Raw genomic sequence first — 20,087 nt, forward strand, 5'->3', positions numbered from 1 at the left:
GAACAAGAACAAAATGAAAAAAGGAAGAACTTCAATTATGGAATATTTTATTTTAGCATGATTCAGGAAAAACACGAACAAAAATGTTTTTCCCCCTAATTTTTCCATGGGCCTTCACATCTCTAAGCATGATATAGTAGTTGGAGCCGGGTGTGAATCATATGACCCTCCAGAAGTTGTCAGGACTGCAAGTCTCATCAGCCCTAGCTAGCATAGACAACGGCGAAGTATGCTGGGAGCTTGAGGGCTCCATAATTCCCAAGAGTGTTGAGCTAGGACTGTGGCGATTCAGACTGCTGCCACACTGTAAAAATAAAACAGTTTGATACCACTTTAACTTGAATGGCTCAGTGCTATAGAATTACGGGATTTGTAGTTTGTGGTGGCACCAGAACACTCTGACAGGGAAGGCTAAATATCTCACAAGGCTATAAATCTCAGAATTCTGTAGCATTGAATCATGGCAGTTAAAGTGGTGTCACACTGCTTTATTTCTACAGTGTAGATACATCCCCAGGTTCATATCCCCACCCATGAAGCTCATAGGGTTACCTTGGGCCAGTCACTATCTCTCACTGTATCCTAGCTCATAGGGTGGTTGTTAAGATAAAAGTGGGAAGACCAGGTATGTCTCCTTGAGCTTCTTGGTGGAAAGACAGCCTATATATCACAATTAACTTAATAAAAATATACCAGTGCATGCATACCTACTTATTCACTGAGGCATCTGTTCATCAGTCCTGCTCCCACAGACATTGGCTTGAGAAAGGTTGCCTATTGCTGCTGAAAACCGTGGAGACCATATGACAGTGATGGGAAAACCTTTGTCCCTCCAGTTGTTTTGGCCTATGGTGTACATCATTTCCACTCACTAGGACTGTTGGTAAGAGATGCTGGGAGATGTAGTGCAAACTGCAGGGAGGGCCAAAACTTCCCTGCCTGTACCTTACAGTAGGAGAGCCAGAGTGGCGGTTTGAGTGTTGGACTATGATTCTGGAGACGAGGGTTCAGTTGCCCACTCAAGTATAAAAACTCACTGGTTGTCCTTGGGCAAGTCACACTCTCTCAGCCCCTGAGGACAGCAATAGCAAATTCCCCACTCAACCTTTGATAGGTTCGCCCTAGGGTCGCCATAAGTCATAAATGACTTGGAGGCACAACAAGAACACCCTTACAGTGAATCAGATCGCTCTATGGAAAAGGCTATGGGAAGTGGGGAGGGTTGTGTGTGTGTGTGTTTCTATGTGCATAAAAGATGCTCGCAATTCCATGGGTTTATCATTAGGTGGTGCTCTTGCTCCCCTTCCCACCACCCCCTCCTGCCATTCCTTCTTCCAGAAGAACTCCCAGCCTAGAGACCTGGCTTCATATTTTCCCCATATTTGGAGAGCTTCTTTTCTTTGGGTTTTTAAAATAACCAGACAGACCCTCCCCAGGGCCCAAGTGTGTGTGTGTGTGTGTGTGTGTGTGTGTGTCCGGGGGGGGGGGGGATGAGGACTGCGCCTTGGGCTAGGAGGCACGGCCAAGAAGACTTAAAAGAAGGAAGGAGCCCAGAGAGGAGGCAATAGAGTGGGGTGTGCCTTACTGAATTAGGGTGCTAGTGCTGGTTTTGGGGAGAGAGAAGTGGGCCAAGAGGGCAGGGGTTCATATGTAGGTTAGAGCAGAGGGCAACAGAGCTGTATGAAGTCATGCAATTCTTGGATACGGGATTAGGAAAAAACAACTCCTTGGATGCTGGGGCACCTAACTTAGCATAATTCTCTCTCTCTCACACACACACAAATATGCACATAGTGCACCAATTCTGAACTTCTTCCCAGGTTTAAGAATCCCCACTTTCCTTAGAGAATCAGCCCTGCCTATCTTTAGATTCTTTATCCATGGATTCAAGCATCCATGGCTTGAAAATATTCAAAACAATATATACATTCCAAAAAAGCAAACTTTGATTTTGCCATTTTACATAAGGGATACTCTCTTACTAGGCCATTGTATTTAATGGGACTTGAGCATCCACGGATTTTGGAATGCACGGGGGACCTGGAACCAAACCCCAGTGGATGCCAAGGGACCAGTGTATTTATGTAAGAAGGGAAGTAGGTGCTACAAGATCTCTGTACATCTTGTGCAGGAGGCAGCTTCTTTTGTTGTTGTTGGGTGCCTTCAAGTTGTTTCTGACTTACGGCGACCCTAAGGTAAACCTGTTGTGGGGTTTTCTTGGCAAGATTTGATCAGAGAAAGCTTTGCCATTGCCTTCCCTCTGAGGTTGAGAGTGTGTGACTCAGCCAAGGTCACCCAGTGGATTTCATGGCCAAATGGGGAATCAAACCCTGTTCTCCAGAGTCGTAGTCCAATGCTCATTTCAGCTTATTTTATTACTACTTGAATACCCTATTTCCAAATATATGTAGCATGAGATGAGGAAAGTTTCCCTCCTCCAGATGTTGCTGAACCTCAGTGCCCATTGTCCATCACCATTGGCTATATTGGTTAGGGCTAAATGAGATCTGTCATTCAAAGACATCTGTGGGATCTTCAGGACCTTTTCTTTCCTCACATCTTCCTCACCCTTCACCTCAGTGCTCTGCAGTGTGGTCTGGAGAGATGCAGTACTGGGGTGGAAAAGCTAGAAGAGGGTCTGTGTGTTTTCACAGAGCAAAAGGCCCATTAACACAACCATTTTCAGCCTATGGCTGCCATCACTTCTAGCCTGACTTTCTCCCATATTGCAGAAGGCTGTGAAAACTAACGGTTATCTGTCTTCCCTGTCACGATAAACAGAAGTAAACTTAAACTAGATTTCTGAGTTATTCTCTGACAGCATACAGAGAGCCAGTCCAAGCTCAGTGGCAACAGTTTCCCTTTCATTCATGCTGCATCTGCACTGAATAAATAAGAAATTTGACACCCCTTTAACTGTCATGGCTCAATGCTATGCAATTCTGGGGATTGTAGTTTTGTGAGAAGTTTAGCCTTCTCTGTCAGAGAGCTATGATGCTGCAAGAAACTACAAAACCCAGGAATCCATAGGATGGAGCCATGACAGTTAAAGCAGTGTCAGACTGCAATATTTCTGCAGTGCAGATGCAGCCTGAGTGAAAGCTAAACTATTTCTACTTGCCATGTATGGACTAAGCTGAGTCTGAGCTGTGTCAAACTGTGTTATTTCTGCAGTGCAGATGCAGCTTCAGTCATCATAGCCATGAGGCCATGAGATAACTTCGGGGAGTTGCCTCAAGTATCACATTTTGGTGGGTGAGGAATGTGGTTCCAATTAAACAACCCAAAAACAACTATTTTGGTGGGTTATATTTTTAGCATAATGTGGGTATTATTTGGGTTTCCTGCCTCAGGCACCAGAATGTCATCAGCTATCTCTGCAGATGGTAGCTTCAACATGACACACAATGTTTGCCTCAGATAGTAAAGCTGAGATTCCAGCTAATCATTAGGAAGAATTTCCTGACAGTAATAGCTGTTCGATGGAGAAACAAAGTGCCTCAGAGTGTGGTGGAGACTCCTTCTTTGGAAGTTTTTAAACAGAGATGGGATGGCCATCTGTCAGGGATGTTTTCATTGTGAGTTCCTGCACGGCAGCAGGTTGGACTGGATGGCCCTTGTGGTCTCTTCCAACTCTATCATTCTGTGAAGGCAGGGCCATCCCTTCTATTTGGGCAAAGTGAGGTGATCCTCTCCGGCAACAGAATTAAGGCATCACAAGGCGGCAACAAATTGTTAGTTGGCTGTTATCTTTGTGTATTTATTGCCAAGAAGACAGAAGCCTTTCATAGGATTTTCTGCTTCGCATGGCAGTATGACTCTTTGGGGACTATGAATCTTGACTTGGAGGGGTAGCTGCCATTTTATGCTATGCCTCAGGCAGCAAATTTTTGGGGGCCAGATCTGCATGAAGTACAAGAGAATAGGCTTATGTTCACTTCAGTGAGGGTAATACAGTACAGTCTCCACATGAATTATGTTTGTTGCAGGTGGGAGGATGTGGCAAGGGCATGTGTTATTGGTATCCTTTACCTCAGACACATAAAAAGAAGTGGGGTACTCCTCCACATATCTGTATAATTCCCCATGGGGATTTTGCCACAGAAAAGCACCCCTTCAGCTTCTTTACTACTGTATTTTAATCTGACTCTTCATCCAAGGAAACATATCTGGGGTAGCTGTGTTGGCCATATAGCAAAGTACATTATCATCCAAAATACACACACACACACAAATCCACTTTCCATGGAATCCAGAGGGACCAAGAACTACAATAATTGCCTTAGGGGGGCATGTAGCCCCCATATTTTGCTCATCTGTGTGTTAAGGAATGTAGGTAGATTAGGTTGAGAGGCAGCAACTGTCTCACAGACTTAATCTCTGCTGTGAGTGGCCTTGGGAGAAAGGCACAACCAGTTGTTCATTAACTAATTTCTTCCTAAACCTGGATTTAATCCTAAATCCTAAATCCTCAATCCTAAATCTCATTAGTCCTAGCCTGACACTTCCTTCACTCTTCCTCTTTCTTCATCTGCACAGAACAAGCAAAGGGCAGGAAAGCAACCGGGAAAAGATGAGACAGAATTTACTAACTGGGTTACAGAGGTATCTGCAGGGTCTCTCTCTAGGCTCAGTGATGCTTTGACACACAGCCCAAAGAGATAACCCTGAAGATGTACCTCTTTGACAACTCTAATCTGCAAAACCTTCTTATTTTTTAAAAAGTTCACACAGAGTAGATTGCATGTTCTTTAAGGAATCCCTCCAAACCCATCTTTTGCAATCCCTCTGGGGACGATATTTGCGGCCCTTGCTAGGGTTGACCCAAAGTCAGGTGGGAGACATGTGGCCCTCCATATGTTGTGGGACCATCACTCCTTTTGTCCTAGCCAGCATAGGTGGGAGGATGATGGGACTTGCTATCCAGCAATCTCCATGCCTGACATCAGTCAAACATGGCCTTGCTCATGTTCCTTACGTGTTATGGCCTCACCACCAGTACTATCAGCCACACCTCTTCCCCTGCCTACTCACACTCCTCTCCTCTCCTCTCCTTGACCCAATGCACTTCTAGAATGTATGTGTGCATACTCACCCACCACTGCACCCTTATTCCATCCAGTTTCATTTAAAATAACTACCCTTCTTTCGGTATTGTACTAAAACATATCTGAGTTACTGGGAGGGCTTACACACAAGACCACAGTCTTTTATACCTGACCAAGGAAATTACATCTGATTCTGTAGTCATGACCAGCTGTGCAAATCCCACCCCTTTACTTCTATGTCATGGTGAACATGTCTATAGAAAGGGATGGATAACATCCCAGATCTATCACTAGGGCCTGTTACAGACTGCCAAAATAAAGCTGCTTCAGGTCTCTTTGGAGGTCTGCTATTTAAATGATGCATGGGTCCTAAGAGTCCGGAGGTCGCACCAAAGCCACACTCCATTCCTAAGCACCGGAGCGCAGCTTTGGTGCAGCTTCCGGATTCTTAGGACGCATGCATCATTTAAACAGCATACCTCCAAAGAGACCCCAAGCAGCTTTATTTTGGCAGTCTGTAACAGGCCTATGTCATGTTTAGGCCAGGAGGAAAGATTGTGCACAGCCATCCAGATGTAGTTAGGCTACAGCTCCCAGTATTTCTTACCATTGGCTGTGTTGGCATGGGCTGCTAGACAATATCTAGAGGGCTCTGTAGTTCCCATCCTTATGTAGAACATAATGGGTTCTGAGACCTCTCACACAGAGCAATCCCATTCATGTCTACTCAGAAGCAGGTCCCACTGAGTAAAATGGGGCTTACTTTCCCATGAGTAAAGGAAGACTGCAAAGTAGTGCACACTTACCTGTGGGTAATCCGGATTGAGCGCGGCAGGATGTTTTTACTGGTGACTAAGCATGCACAGGATCACACTGAATGTCTTGACTATGAGTTTGCAGATTGAAAACTGTGGGGAAAAGTACTTGTTACTGCCAGAATTCTCTGTATAAGAGGATGGTTAAGAAGCAGCCATCTGCACTAAGTGATGCTGCATTCATACCAGACGGCATCCACACCCAGTTATGCCCTCACACTTTCTGCTATTTAACCTGGAATAATGCCACAGAAATATTCTAAGTACCCTCACCATTGAGAGCTAGCGTGGTTTGAGCATTGGACTATGACTCTAGAGATCAGGGTTTGAATCCCTGCTTGACTGTGGAAACCCACTGGGTGACCCTGAGCAAGACACACTCTCTCAGCCTCAGAGGTAGTGGGGGAAAAACCCCTACGAACAAAGAAAACTCCATGATAGTGTCACCTTAGGGCCAGCCATAAATACCGGTGAAATGTCAGGAATAAACTCTTCTAGAACATGGCCACATAGCTCGAAAAACCCACAAAAAACTATGGGATTTTTGCTCGAAGGTTTGAACCTGCATTACACTGGGCAGTGTGTAAAGTCCTAATCTAGTGACTGCTAATGTCAAGGCAGTGGTCAATGTCATTTTCAATGGCAAGCCTAGATGAAGAACTGATCATGTGTTGCAAAAACCACATGCTCATGAGCTTTCAACTTGCCCTCCTCTCTAAACATGCACAGGAACAATCTCTGCACGGCCCCAAACATGAGCTTTTAGCTAGTAGGGTGCGTATACACCTTGTTTTAAGTGGCTGGTCTGTAATACCCAGCCAGACAAAGTGTTGTGTTGTGTGTGTGTGTACGAAAGAGAGAAAGAGAGAGAATGGTTTTGTCAAGGGCACATCTGTACCACTTTGCCACAAGGCTGCACCTGATGCATTTCAACATAAATGAATAGAAATATACTCCTTTGCCCCTTGGTAGGAGGAGAATACTGGAGATGTGGCTTGCCCAGTGCCAGCATCTCTAGAGGACCAGAGCCTGCCAGGGCTGGGCGATTTGGTATTGCCCTCCAGGTATTGCTGGGCATAGGCAGCGCTGAGGGGGAGCATGGGAGCTGCAACCCAGAGGGCTACCCCTATTGTCAATGGCGGTACTCTGCGTCTCCCTTTGCCTTCCCTCCTCGCCCAGGGGATCCCCCAAAAGTGGGATGGGAAGGAGCCCAGAGAATGGAACAGCCACCCGACCCCTCTCTCTCCCCCTCCGCTGGGACTGGACCCCTGACATCCCAGGTCCCCCTTTCCAGGAGCCCCCTTCCCCACATTCACTCCCCTGCTGCCCCCATTCACCTTGTCTGACCCCCCCCCCAGACTCCGGGGCCCTTCCTCTGCCCCACACACCCCTCCAAACCCCCCATTTCTCTCTTTCTTTCTTTCTTCCTTCTTTCCTTTAGCACCCGCTCTCTTCTTTCTCTCCCTTCCTTCCTTCCTTCCTCTCTGCCGATCCCTCCTTTCCCTCTTTCTATCCCTCCTCTCCTCCTGTCGCGCTCCCTCCTTCTCTCTTCCTGCTCTCCGCGTATCTTCCTCCCTCTCTTCCCTCCAGCTCTTTGCTGTCTCTCCCGACCCGTCCTTTCCCTCTTTCTGTGCCTCCTCTCCTCTCCTGTCGGACTCCCTCCTTCTCTCTTCTTGCTCTCCCCAGATATCCATCCCAGCCCTTGCGGCGATCCTTCCTTCCTTCCTTCCTTCCTTCCTTCCTTCCTTCCTTCCTTCCTTCCGCGCTGGTTCTTTGCTTCCTCTCTTTTCCTCTCTCCCGATGCCTCCTTTCCCTCCTTCCATCCCTCCTCTTCTCCTGCCCCGTTCTCTCATTCCCTTTTCTTGCGCTCTCTATATCTCCATCCCAAGCTTTTCGGCGATCCTTCCTTCCTTCCTTCCCTGCTCACCTCTCCGGAGGGACGCGGCGTCGTGTGCCTCCTCGGGTGGGCTCCGGGCCGGGACTGGCGGGGCTCCGGGGGGCGCAGGAGGAGAGGGTGCCGGGCGGGCGGGCGGGCGGGCGGGCGGCGGAGCAAGCCTTAATTGGTAAAGAGCGGAGCCAGGGAAGGAGGAAGGAGGGAGGGAGAGAAAGCCGGTGGCAGCGGAGGGAGGGAAGGAGGGCGCATCCAGACGCCGCCCCCGGGGCAGAAGGTCCCCCGCTTCTACTCCGCAGGAGCAGGAGGGGCTTTGCCCTCTAGGGGGCGCCAAGGACAAAATGGGGTTGGACAGCTCCTCCTGGGAAGGAAGGAAGGAAGGAAAGGAGGGGAGGGAAGTGAAAGAGAAAGAAGGGAGGCAGGGAAGGAGGGAAAGAAGAGGAAGGGAGGAAGAAGGGAAGGAAGGAAGGAGGGAAAGAGGAGGGAGGGAGGGGGCATCTTCCCTCCCTCCCTCCCTCCCTCCCTGTAGGGGGCATCGGGCAGGACGGCAGGGACTCCCCAACTTTGGTCCCCCAGATATTTTGGACTTCAGCCCCCAGATTTCCTGACAGTTGGACATCCTGGCTGAGGTGCTGAAGTCCAAAAACATCCGGAGGACCCAAGTGTGGGCACCCCTGGCCACGGGGATGCTGGGCAGGAGGAATGCCAGGCTAGGGTCTAGAGCAGGCCTGGACAATATACGGCCCGGGGGCCACATACGGCCCCCCAAAGGATTTTGGACAGCCTGCAAGGATGCAGAAGGACTTCAAGGCTCCTCTGCCACTTGGCCTCCTTCTGAGGAGAGGATGGGCAAACACTCGCCTTGCATTGCTTGGCTTTCTCCTGAGAAGGAAGACGAGGAGCAAACGAGAAGCCTTCCCCCCTGAAGGCTTCTCTGCCGCTCAGCTTTCTCCTGAGGAGAGGGCTGGGCAGAGGAGGGGAGGACAGAATTAATATTAATAATATTTATTATTCTTAATTAATTGATTAATATTTATTAAAACTGATTTGTGGCCAAAGAAGTTCAACCTATTTTAGTTTTGGCCCCTACCTACTGCCAAGTTGTGCAGGTCTGGTCTAGAGAGAAAGAGAAGTTGTAAATCAAAGGCTTTCGTGGCTGGCATCCATGGTTTTTTGTGGTTTTTTCGGGCTATGTGGCCATGTTCTAGAAGAGTTTATTCCTGATGTTTTGCCACCATCTGTGGCTGGCATCTTCTAGATGCTATAGAAGTTGTAAGCTCCTAAGACTTCCAGGTTCCCCATTTGGAGCGACCTCTGGAAGGGCCTTGAAGGTGGAAGGTCCAGCACTGGCCTCTGGGGGCAAGGTGCAAGGAATTGGAGGGCTGCCCCCAAACTCTTGATTCATTTCAAGCAGATTGACTGGGTGACCCTGGGCAAGACACACACTCTCAGCCTCAGAGGATGGCAATGGCAGGCCCCCTCTGAAGAAACTTAGCAAGAAAACCCCATGATAGGGTCGCCATAATTCAGAAATGACTTGTAGGCAAACAAGAACAACAAGATTAAGGGCAAGAGCCAGTGCGGTGCTTTGGTTTAAGTGTTGGACTATGACTCTGAAAACCAGGGTTCAGTTCCCTGCTCAGCCATGGAAACCCACAAGGCAAGTCACACACTCTCAGCCCCAGAAAACCCCATGATAGGTTTACCTTACAGTCGCCATACATCCAAAACAACTTGAAGGCACACAACAACAACAAATGAAGAGCACAGTAAGAGAGCCTTTGGATCTCTTACAATCCCTTGCTGGATTGCAACCCTCACTGGGTGAGGCTGATGGGACTTGTGGGGAAAACCATCCAGCAGGCCCCAAATCCCCCATTGTGCCTCATGTTCCTAAAAACAGGTTGGAGGAGATGTAGTATGGGTTTTCCACCTTGAGCCCCAACATGATTTGGGGAAGACAACTCAGCTCTCTTTCCCTGTGCCAACCTTTGGCTAGAGCTTAGCCAATGTTTTGTTGTATTACGTTGATCTTTTTTTTTCTTTAAGACTCAATGTAGCTTTTTCCAAATCCTGTCTTTGGGGGAAGTTCTCTCAAGCCACTTGGTCACAGGGACAAAGATGGGGGTGAAAAGCTGTTTAATTGACTCGTTTTGTGCAGACATGGGCAATGGGAGCTTCCAGCTTAGTCATGACAATGTTTCATGCCCCATCGGTCTTGCATGGAGATGAATCATGAAGGAGGAAGACGCTTGGCATGTGAGGGGCTATGGGCATGAAGGATAGGGAACAGAAGTGGCAGCCCAGGAAGTGGCAGGAAACGGGGAACAGGGTTTTGGAAGGTGATAAGTGACTGATGCATATTGCCACAGCAGGAGCTGCAGAGCGACTGTCTTGTTTGATAAGGAGAGAAAGCTGTCGCCATTGTGTTAAAAACCCATCACATAATTCCTTATTCCAGAGATGAAACACTTGGGGCCTTCCAGATCTCAGCCAGCAGTGGCAAAGGACTGTAGTCCAAGACATCAGACAAACTAAAGGGTTCCCATCTCTGGCTTGCTCACAGGGCTGGCCCTATGTTTGGGCAAAGCAAGGTGGTTGCCTCCCAAGGGAAATGATGGGGAGCAGGCTGTGGCGATGACCTACTGAGGGGCAAAGTTGAGTGTGCATGGGCCCCATGCCCTGCCCCTTATGCCCGCTGCCCTCAGGAGTGGTGGAAGACACTCATCTATCACTAGTGTCAGTGCAAAATTCAACTGTTTTTTGTGGGGTTTTCGGGCTCTGTGGCCATGTTCTAGAAGAGTTTATTCTTGACGTTTCGCCAGCATCTGTGGCTGCCATCTTTGCCAGCATCTGTGGCTGGCATGTTCTGTTTCTCTGAAGATGCCAGCCACAGCTGCTGGCAAAAGGTCAGGAATAAACTCTTCTAGAACATGGCCACAGAGCCCGAAAAACCCACAAAAAACTATGGATGCCGGCCATGAAAGCCTTCAGCTTCACAAAATCCAACTGCCAGTCACCTTTTGTCCATGGAGTAGGAGGAGTGCTATCTTGTCTTTCACCTCAGCCAGTGAAATGTTTTGGACCAGCCCTGACTATTTGTGGTACATATATAGAACCATAGAGTTGGGAAAGAGCCCAAGGGTCATCCAGTTCAACCCCTTGCCATGCAGGAAGACACAATCAAAGCACCCCCAACAGATAGGCACCCAGTCTATTTAAAAACCTCTAAAGAAGGAGACTCAACTATAAGGGAGTGTGTTCCACTGTTGAACAGCTCTTTACTGTCTGGATGTTCTTCCTAATGTTGAGGTGGAATCTCTTTTCCTGTAGTTTGAATCCATTGCTCCATGTCCTATTCTCTGGAGAAACAGAAAACAAGCTTGCTCCATCCTCAATATGACACCCCTTCAAATATTTAGCCACTGCTATCATGTCGCCTCTTAACTTTCTCTTCTCCAGGCTAAATACCCTTTCCTCTTTCTGAGGCTGAGAGAGTGCAACTTGAGACCCAGTCCTGGGAAAAGAGCAGGATACAAACAACAACAACAACAACAATAATAATTGAATTTCCATGGCCAAGAGAGGATTCAAAGCCTGGTCTCCAGAGTCATAGCCTATCGCACAAACCACTACACTGTTATTTGATAAAAGTAATGAAACTACTAATAATGTTGCTGCTATTGTCTATATTACAAGTAACAGTTACTTGTTATTCTTTTTGGATGAATGCTTGGGGAAGAAGGTTGTCCATTTTTGTATTTAAGTGCTCAGACAGTTAAAAATAACTGCAAAGGAAATTTTTTTCACATCTGGTGGACATGTGCGAAAGCTAAAGAATATTGGCAAAAAATTCATGGAATTATGCAAAGTAATTTTGATAGAGACACCTCCCTCGACCCAAAGCTGTTTTTATTAAACATGACCCATAGTATAAAAATATCAAAGTACAGGAGAATTGCTTTGTATATGGTCACATGTGCAAGAATCTTATTTGCCCAAACTTGGAGAACCACGATCATCCCCTCTGTTGAAGACTGGCTGATTAAATTATATGAAGCCAGAAATATGGATATATTATCTGCATCCTTGAGAGGGAAGTCAAAGGAAAATTTAGAAGCAGAATGGAGTTCTTGGAAAAATTTGAACTTAAATTACTGTTAAAATTATATTATATTATAGATATTTGCTATCAAACTTGTTTAAAATATGTTATAGATATTAGAATTGCTTTTTAATAGAAATAGTTCCATGGAAATCACAAATGATTTATATTAGGTAATAGGAGTAAACAACTAAACTACAAATTGCGGGAATGTCTGATTGTTAAGGAAGTAGAACTAGAAGGATATTGATATCTATTATCTTATGTATATATATTTGCTTTATTTGTTAATTTGTAATTGTGATATTTGTGAGATGTTATGAGGATGTTTTTTTGTCTTAAATGTGTGTATATTTCTAAATAAAAATGCAAAAAAAAAATAACTGCAAGGTAAGTTGAGTAATAAGTAAATGTTTCAATAAAGTATTAAGGTGAATGGGTTATTTCTTATAAAATAAAAGGGGGTGGGAGAAAAAGTAATAATTAATGAATTATTTTTTAAAAGCAACATCCCTAACTGTATGCAAAGAGATCTTGCAGCACCTTAGATACTAACCAAAAGAGAGAAGTTGGTATCATGAGCTTTCATAGACTTGAGCCCGGTTCCTCAGCTGCATCGGGTGGAGTGGAAAGCCCAGGACTCAAGTCTAAGAAAGCTCATGCTACCAGCTTCTTTCTTTCAGTTAGTCTCAAAGGTGTTCCAAGATCACTTTGCATAGTGATTTTACAGATTGACATGGCTATGTCTTTGAATTCTGTTCCAAACTCTGTTCAAGAAAGTGATAACCATGTTTGTCTATCACAGCATGAAAGAGCATAACAGAATCCAGCAACATGTTTGAGGCTGCTAATAATAATAATAATAATAATAATAATAATAATAATTTATTTATTTATATTCTGCTTATGGCCTCTCTGTAACTGCTAAAATATAACAAAATATAGCAAAATATTTATACTCCAAAACAATGCAAGCTATGCAGGGTGTAGTAACACTACCTCACAGGGGTGTTGTTGGCAAGAGGATCATAGGGTGGGAGGACAGCCATGGAAGCCACTTTGAAATCAGTGGAAGAAAGACTGGATAGAAATGTAATTTGTAAATAATATTATATGTGTGCTTGTAATAAGCTAACCTTTAGTAATGACAATTGAAGCCTCTGTTAGGTTTGCAGAATGCAATCTCTCTCTGTTCTGCAGAGCATCCTTAATCTCATCCATTTTAAAAGCCTTTTTCACAGCCTGGATCTATGTGTGATTACTCAGGAATTAATCCAGTGGATTTCAAAGAGTCTAGTTTAGGAGGGCGGCAGTGTCAAACACTTCATCTGAATTGTCACAACGTGCCTAAGCAGTCGGTTGGAGAATGTATACAACAGAAGTGGAGAACATGAGGCCTTCCAGATGTTTTCTGACTGCCAAGTCCTACCAGCCCTAGCCAGCAAAGCCTGTGGCAAGAAATGAAGGAAACCGCAGTCCAATACCAGAAGGACTACATGTTTAACATCATTAATTCATGTGAACTTCACACATGCTGAACAGGGAGGAGGGAAAGGAACATATGAGGTTGTGTTTTACAGAGCTGGACCATTGGTCCATGTAGTTGAAGATAGTTCCAGGAACGGGAAGAAGAATTGGGATCCACCAATATTTCTTGAGGTGATTATACTAGGTCAGCAAGTTTCTGACCCTCAGTTGTCTAACAATATCCACAACTACAATGCTTCTCCTGCCCTATTTAAATGGCCTGGTGAAAAAAATGAACACAGGGCAAAGGCAGGCATGGAGCTTTGTGTGAAAAGAGTGGGCAGATTGATTCCACTGCTGATCACATATTCCTGGGCTAAGGGTATGCTCAGAGGCACTCTTATTTCTTAATTTTTCACACACACACACCTGAGCCACTTTTTCTTTCCTTTTAACCTCAGATTGATGGACGTCAGGGTTCTTATAAGGCACAGAATAGATCCTGCAAGTCTAAAGACTGCCTGATCTTGGTCTCATGCAGTTAATACAAGGTTTCCAGTGGCCATGTTGGCTGGTAGATTCTGGGTATTTTCATCCAAAAAAGTAATTTTCCAGGGTGAAGATGACTACTACTACTACCACCACCACTACTACTACTACCACCACCATTACTCTTCTTCTTCTTCTTCTTCTTCAAAGTTATAGCCGTGTTAGTCTGTAGAAGCAGTAGGTAGAGAGATCTTGTAGCACTTTTGAAACTAACTGAAAGAAAGAAATTGGCATCATGAGCTTTCTTCTTCTTCTTCTTCTTCTTCTTCTTCTTCTTCTTCTTCCTTCTTCCTTCTCCTTCTTCATTTATTCCTATCCCATCTTTTCACAGATTGGGACTTGGGTTATTCAGATGGTAAAAATAATCCAGGATGAGTCCAGGCTGAATCTCTGTTGTTCACATGCATCCTCAATGCACCCAATTAAGTTTTTTTGGGGGGCTGCCAAAAACCACACTTAAACCGGAATAATCAATACCAGTTTTTTTCTTATTGTTGACAGTGTGAATAACTAATGTGAATAGACCTGAGATTAAACTCTGCGTGCCTTGAATGTGTTTAGAATAAGTTCACATTTTTGACTCCATATTTATTCAAGTGCTGGCACGTGTGAGCAACCAAACTCATAGAGATGCCATTCAATAGTGTGAATAACAAACCCGGAATGTGTGAGTGAGGTTATTCACATCGTTCTGCTAAAAATAAGAGGTCTGAATGACCCTGAGGCTTATAACAAATTAAATTATCCACAAAATACAGAATTTAAAATGAGATTAACAACTAAACTGGCCCTGCTATGCAGGCTCCTTTTCAAAGTGTATGTGAAATTTTCAAAGGTGGGGGTTATTGGGTGGAAATGACTGGGGAAGCAGATCTGGAGCATGGAAATGATGAGTGTAGGCTGGAGGACTTGTGGGCCTCCAGATGTGGCTAGATTGCTGCTGCCACCAGCCCTAGGCCACAGAGCCAATGGTGAGCAATGAGGGGAGACACAGTCTAACAATTTCTGGAGCCCTTTCACACTTCACAAATATAGGCCTATATAGCACTATATCCCACTCATGGCAATTTCCTATGTAATCCTGGGTTTTGTATTTTGAGGAGGCAGTAGAGCTCTCTAGCTATGAATTCTAAAAAAACCAAAAAACCCTCCCTATGATGCAAATCCCCAGATTCCAAAATATGTTCCCAAGACATTTAAAGTGGTATGTTTGTGTGTACACATGCCTTCAAATCGCTTGTCGACTTATGGTGACCCCATGAATTTCATAGGGTTTCCTCAGGCAAGAAATACTCAGAGCTGGTTTTGCCATTTCCTTCCTCCAAAATATAGCCTGCATCATCTAGCATTCATTGGCATTCTCCCATCCATGTACTAACCAGGGATTACCCTGCCTAGCTTCCAAGATCAGTCAGGAGCTGGTGCCTTTAGGGCATTTGGGTCAATTAAAATGGTATCAATTGTATAATCTGAATGCAGACTGGCTTGTGCCCATCTCTGCTGCAAAGACAACTGAATCAGTTGCTTCTCTTAAGTGTACATTGGCCCAATCTTGAAAAGGAAACAGTATTGAAGTGCTAATTCAGTCTCTCTCTTTCTCTCTCTGCATGTGTAAAACTATCCTTAAAGCTATGTGATCAAGCTGAATGGAATACGTAAACACATTATTACTAATAATGCCCGTGTCACAAAAGAGGCATGTGAATTAGAGTTAGGAAGAATTTGAATCCAAGACTATGGGCTGCACACACAACAATGGTGTTTAGAGCTTGCCCTAGCAGACAGTGAAATGGGGAGTGTGTGTGTGTGTGTGTGTGTGTGTGTGTGTGTGTGAAAAAGCACAAGTGATAGGAAGTGTGATGGGAGCATTCCTGCAACTTCCAGCATGACTGTATTTACATACCTGGAATGAATCTGTGTGACAAGAGAAAATACTTTAGGCTTGCACTGGAGGGTTTTATCGTTGGAGACATTACAAAGCAACAAACAGGGAATAAGTCTCAGATCAGTGGAATGTCTCCACCCCCCACATGCAATACTAGAAATGGGCATGGGGTGTCATTCAGCGGAGCTGAGGAGTTAGACATTCAGGACAAATGAAGTACATTTCTACAATTGTGCATACTAGAGTCATTATGGAATTGGTTTTCTCAAGCAGCAGTGATGGCTACCAACTTAGATAGCTTGGAAAGCTGACTAAAGAAATTCACAGAGGATGGCTACAAGTCCTGGAATCATAGAGCTGGAAGGGACTAGCCCAAAGGCTATCTAGTTCAATCCCCTGCCATACAAGAATCCAAAACTAAAGCACTTCTGGAAAATGAACATCCAACTTGTTGCCACCCTCTGAGGCACTCTATTCCACTGTTTATGTGGAATCCTTTTTCTCATCAGTTGAATCCACTGGGTAATGCTCTAGTCTCTGAACAAGCAGAAAACAAGCTTGCTCTATCATGATGTCCATTCAGGTACAGTATTTAAATATGGCTTTCCTATCATGTCTCTTCTCCAAGGTCAACATACCCGGCCCCATGGCTAGTAGTCATGATGGGTGTGTGTGTGTGTGTGATTTTGTGGCATCCTTTAGCAAGCCCTTCCAAACTATTTGATGGGGAACACAACTGGGGACTGTGGGTGGGGTGGGATTGTGCTCACCTGTCTTTTTTGTGGGAATTCCTCTGGATGTCCACTGTAGAAACAGGATTCTGGACTAGGTGCATCAGTACTGTGGGACCTGTAGCCCTATAGATGTGGTTTGACTCCTGTTCCCATCAGACGATGCCAGCCTAGCCAATGGCAAAGCATCAGGGGAATGATAGTTCATCTGCACCTAGATAGACAAAGATAGACAAATGTCTTTTCCCTGAGACAGACCTCTGCTTGTGGCTTCTCTTAATGTCCTCAGCACAATATGGGCATAGTTCACATCTATATTTCATTTTAAGCTGCAGTAGCTCCATTTTGTTCCATGCTCATGCTGAGGGGGGAAGGCATGGCTGTCCTATATTCCTTTGCAGGAAGGAAGAAAGGATTGGTGTGTGGCATAGTGGATCGAGTATTGGCCTACGACTCTGGAGAATAGGGTTCAATTCTCCTCTTGGCCATGAAATCCACTGGGTGACCGTTGACTAGTCAGATGCTGGTAGCCCCAGGGAAAGGCAAGGGCAAACCTGCTCTGAACAAATTTTGCCAAGGTTTGTCTTAGGTCGCCATGTTAGAAATGACTTGAAAGTACACAACAACAAGTTCCATTTTGTTCCACACTCTTACTGAGGAGGGAAGGCTGTCACATATTCCTTTGCAGTAAGGACGAAAGGATTAGTAGGCTGGGTGGAAAGGAGTAATGCATCTGCCTTTGAAAGTAAGTCTTTTTCTGCCCATAAATGATATTCTGCTCTGGAACCATCTCTTCTTTGAGAGATCCCTTGGGGAACAATTTCACTGCTGGATCTTCCAGCATTCAGTAAAAACAGCACATTCTTTTGGCACTGTTCAGACTTAACAGATTTCTTGTGACATTGTTTTCCTGAACAGTTAATCAACAACCAAAAGTGGTTGATCAGTTGTGAACCCTACAATATGCTCCTGCATGGCTCTGGTTTACATAGATCACACATGAAGAGGGGTAAAATGCTAGCAAATTCCTGCCAAATCTAAATTTCTGAATCAGGATTTGGAGAGTCCATATCCTGATGGCCTGTGAGTGTTTTAGGGTTTTCGGACCTGTGCAAAATGACTACCCAGCTTTGTCAGGGCCTGCAAATCCTATTGTGCAGCAAAAACATCACATACACACACAAGGCTTGGAGATATTTGTGATGTTTACATCCATGAATGGGACTCTTCCGTACCTCACATTCCATGTTATTTACTAGACATGAGAGCGGGGGGAACACCCAAGAGGTCTCCATTTGTGGCGCTGAAGACCAAAGCCAAAATTCTTACACAAGCATTGGAATATGCCAAACACATGTAGTATGTGTCCAGAAAAACACTGGCCTTTACAGCTGTGAAAAGAGCCAGGATTTCCTCACCTCCGTGTGTGCGCGCACGCACACATAACACACACACACAGAGGGAGGGAGGGAGGGAAGAGAAGATCTATTTCATACCTTAACACCACATAATAAAAGTTGAGGTATCAATCCAAAGTCCTTATATGTTTTCTACATGATTCAGAAAATTTCTGGGATCATACACCAGCTTCCTTGGATCTGTTACCCAAAAATGCCAGGGTCCTGAGAGGGGTTAGCATAACTACATTTTTATAAAATTTTGGAGTGTGTGGAGTTCACTCTGACCTCAAACTAACCTCCTAGTAGACCCACCATTTCTCCGAAGAGAGGAGACCAGGTAGGCAACTTGCAAGGGAGGAGGCAGGATCCGTAGAAACAATACATGCGGAAATTCCCCAAAGGTAGCTGGAGAGTTGCTAATGAGGGAGCCATCACCTCCAAAACTAACACAATGCTGACTGTTCTTAGTCTCACACTTGATGGGCCAGTGATCAAATCAACGACCTACCCATCTACTTGTTTGTTCCCCCCCCTCAATTGTGTCAGACCCAACTGCATTGACCAGGCCACTATACACCTCGGCTTAACAAAGCCCAGGCAATCAAACATCTTTGTCCAGGTTTTGGCCAAACAATTAAGCTTATCGCCAGAGGCTAGATTTCACCTATAAGAACCTTTGGATTTGCCCACTCAGGTATGCTACTTTCAGAATACAGCTTGGCTCCACACTAGACTGAACTCTGATTTTAGCTCCCTCGGCCATAACCCCTGTTCTGGCGGCTGTGTCTCATCCATCTTTTCCACCCTTATTCTTGGAGAAGCCTTCAGAAGTAAGTATCACCCGTAGTTCTGCCTTGCAATCTTTTCCATTTTCCCCTCCTTTACTTCCATTGAGTCTCTAGTGTGGGTGTGTGTGCATGCCTATTGCAGTATGTGTTGTCCCCTTTTCAATAAATATTTGAACTTTAATTGGAGAAGCCTGTCTCTGCGTCCTCTCTTAAGGGATTATTTGATCCTTTGGTGTACACTAAGGGACACAGTCTCGCAAGGGTATTGTTACCCCTTCCTCTCGGCAATTTGATCTAACTAAAAATTCCCCTAATTAGAAACTTCCTAACAGAGGGCAACCACAATTAATATTCAATAGGGGACTTTTTGGTAGCTCAGTTAAAAACAGCTGAGGGGCCTCAGGCAACACAAAGCAGGGATCAGGCCTCTATATACCAGTTCTGACAAACAGACCTCTAGAGTGCAAGTTCTAAAATGGCTTTTAATAAATAGTTATTTATGAGTCAAAGATACTCACCATCTGTGCAAAGACATTCAGTCATGCTCACATTCAAGGACTGATGAAATGAAAGGTGGTAGAAGATAGTGACTTAAGGTGTTGCAGAGTGTGATATTGTACCAATTAGATGCGGAGCTTCAGTCAGGGGATTCCAGGAAGAGAAATGGTTCAGTATGCTTACCTGTGGCTTATGGCATGCCCAGCAATGCTGGGGAGTCAAGAGAGATATGGACAGAGTGTCTGTCTAACCTCAAGCAAGACCAAATTGTTGCTGTCTAAGCAGGCATATTTACAGTGCAAAACCTGTCCCAGGGCAGAATTTGGGATTAAGAGCTAGCTTCTAAGAGAGAAGAATGGGAAAGAAGTTGTGAATAGCCAGACAGTCCTTGAAGTCCTTAAACAGAGGAGCATTGCTCTCAGAGGGAAATGTACTTGGATTTCTGTTCACTTTTAAACACAAGGTTTGTCACCAACAATCACTCCTTTGGTGAAGGGATTATGCAAATTCCTATCTTGATCAATCCATCCTTGGCTATGTGCTCTTGCGCTCCCCCATGCTGAACCTCCTGGATCCTCAAATATGGTACCAGATCTCCTTATATGGCATGACTACACTCCCACACCAGGGCACCTTTGTGGCTACATGCCTTAGACATCCCTTTTAAACACCAATTTGATATCAGAAAAGAGAGGGATGAAGGGAGACTATACTTTGGGGTAACAGACCATGTGCCCAGTACTAATTATAGGTCAGTGGTCCCCAAATTGTGGTCTTTAAGGGATTTTGGACTTCAGCTCCCAGAATTCCAGCCTATTGGCCAACTTGATTGAGGCTTCTGGGAGCTGAAGTCCAAAATATCTTAAAGGGCACAGATTGGGGACCACTGTCATAGATGATCCAGCACACT

General features: G+C 45.1%; 1 protein-coding gene across 4 annotated transcripts in view; it reads right to left on the reverse strand.

Moving 5' to 3' along the window:
* Window positions 1–7,876, reverse strand: part of LOC149322987 (filamin-A) — a 108,885-nt gene extending 101,009 nt beyond the window's left edge. For all 4 annotated transcript variants that reach the window (XM_089485803.1, XM_089485801.1, XM_089485802.1 and 1 more), the window contains exons 1-2: window positions 7,791–7,876; window positions 5,855–5,956 (exon numbers count right to left, since the gene is read on the reverse strand). The gene's annotated coding sequence lies outside the window, so the exon portion shown is untranslated. The remainder of the gene's footprint in view (window positions 1–5,854; window positions 5,957–7,790) is intronic.
* Window positions 7,877–20,087: the final 12,211 nt, after the last annotated feature.

This window comes from Sceloporus occidentalis, unplaced genomic scaffold (genome assembly GCF_023333645.1).
Source record: "Sceloporus occidentalis isolate IW3139 unplaced genomic scaffold, rSceOcc1.0.p SCAF_1, whole genome shotgun sequence".
Classification (NCBI taxonomy): domain Eukaryota; kingdom Metazoa; phylum Chordata; class Lepidosauria; order Squamata; family Phrynosomatidae; genus Sceloporus; species Sceloporus occidentalis.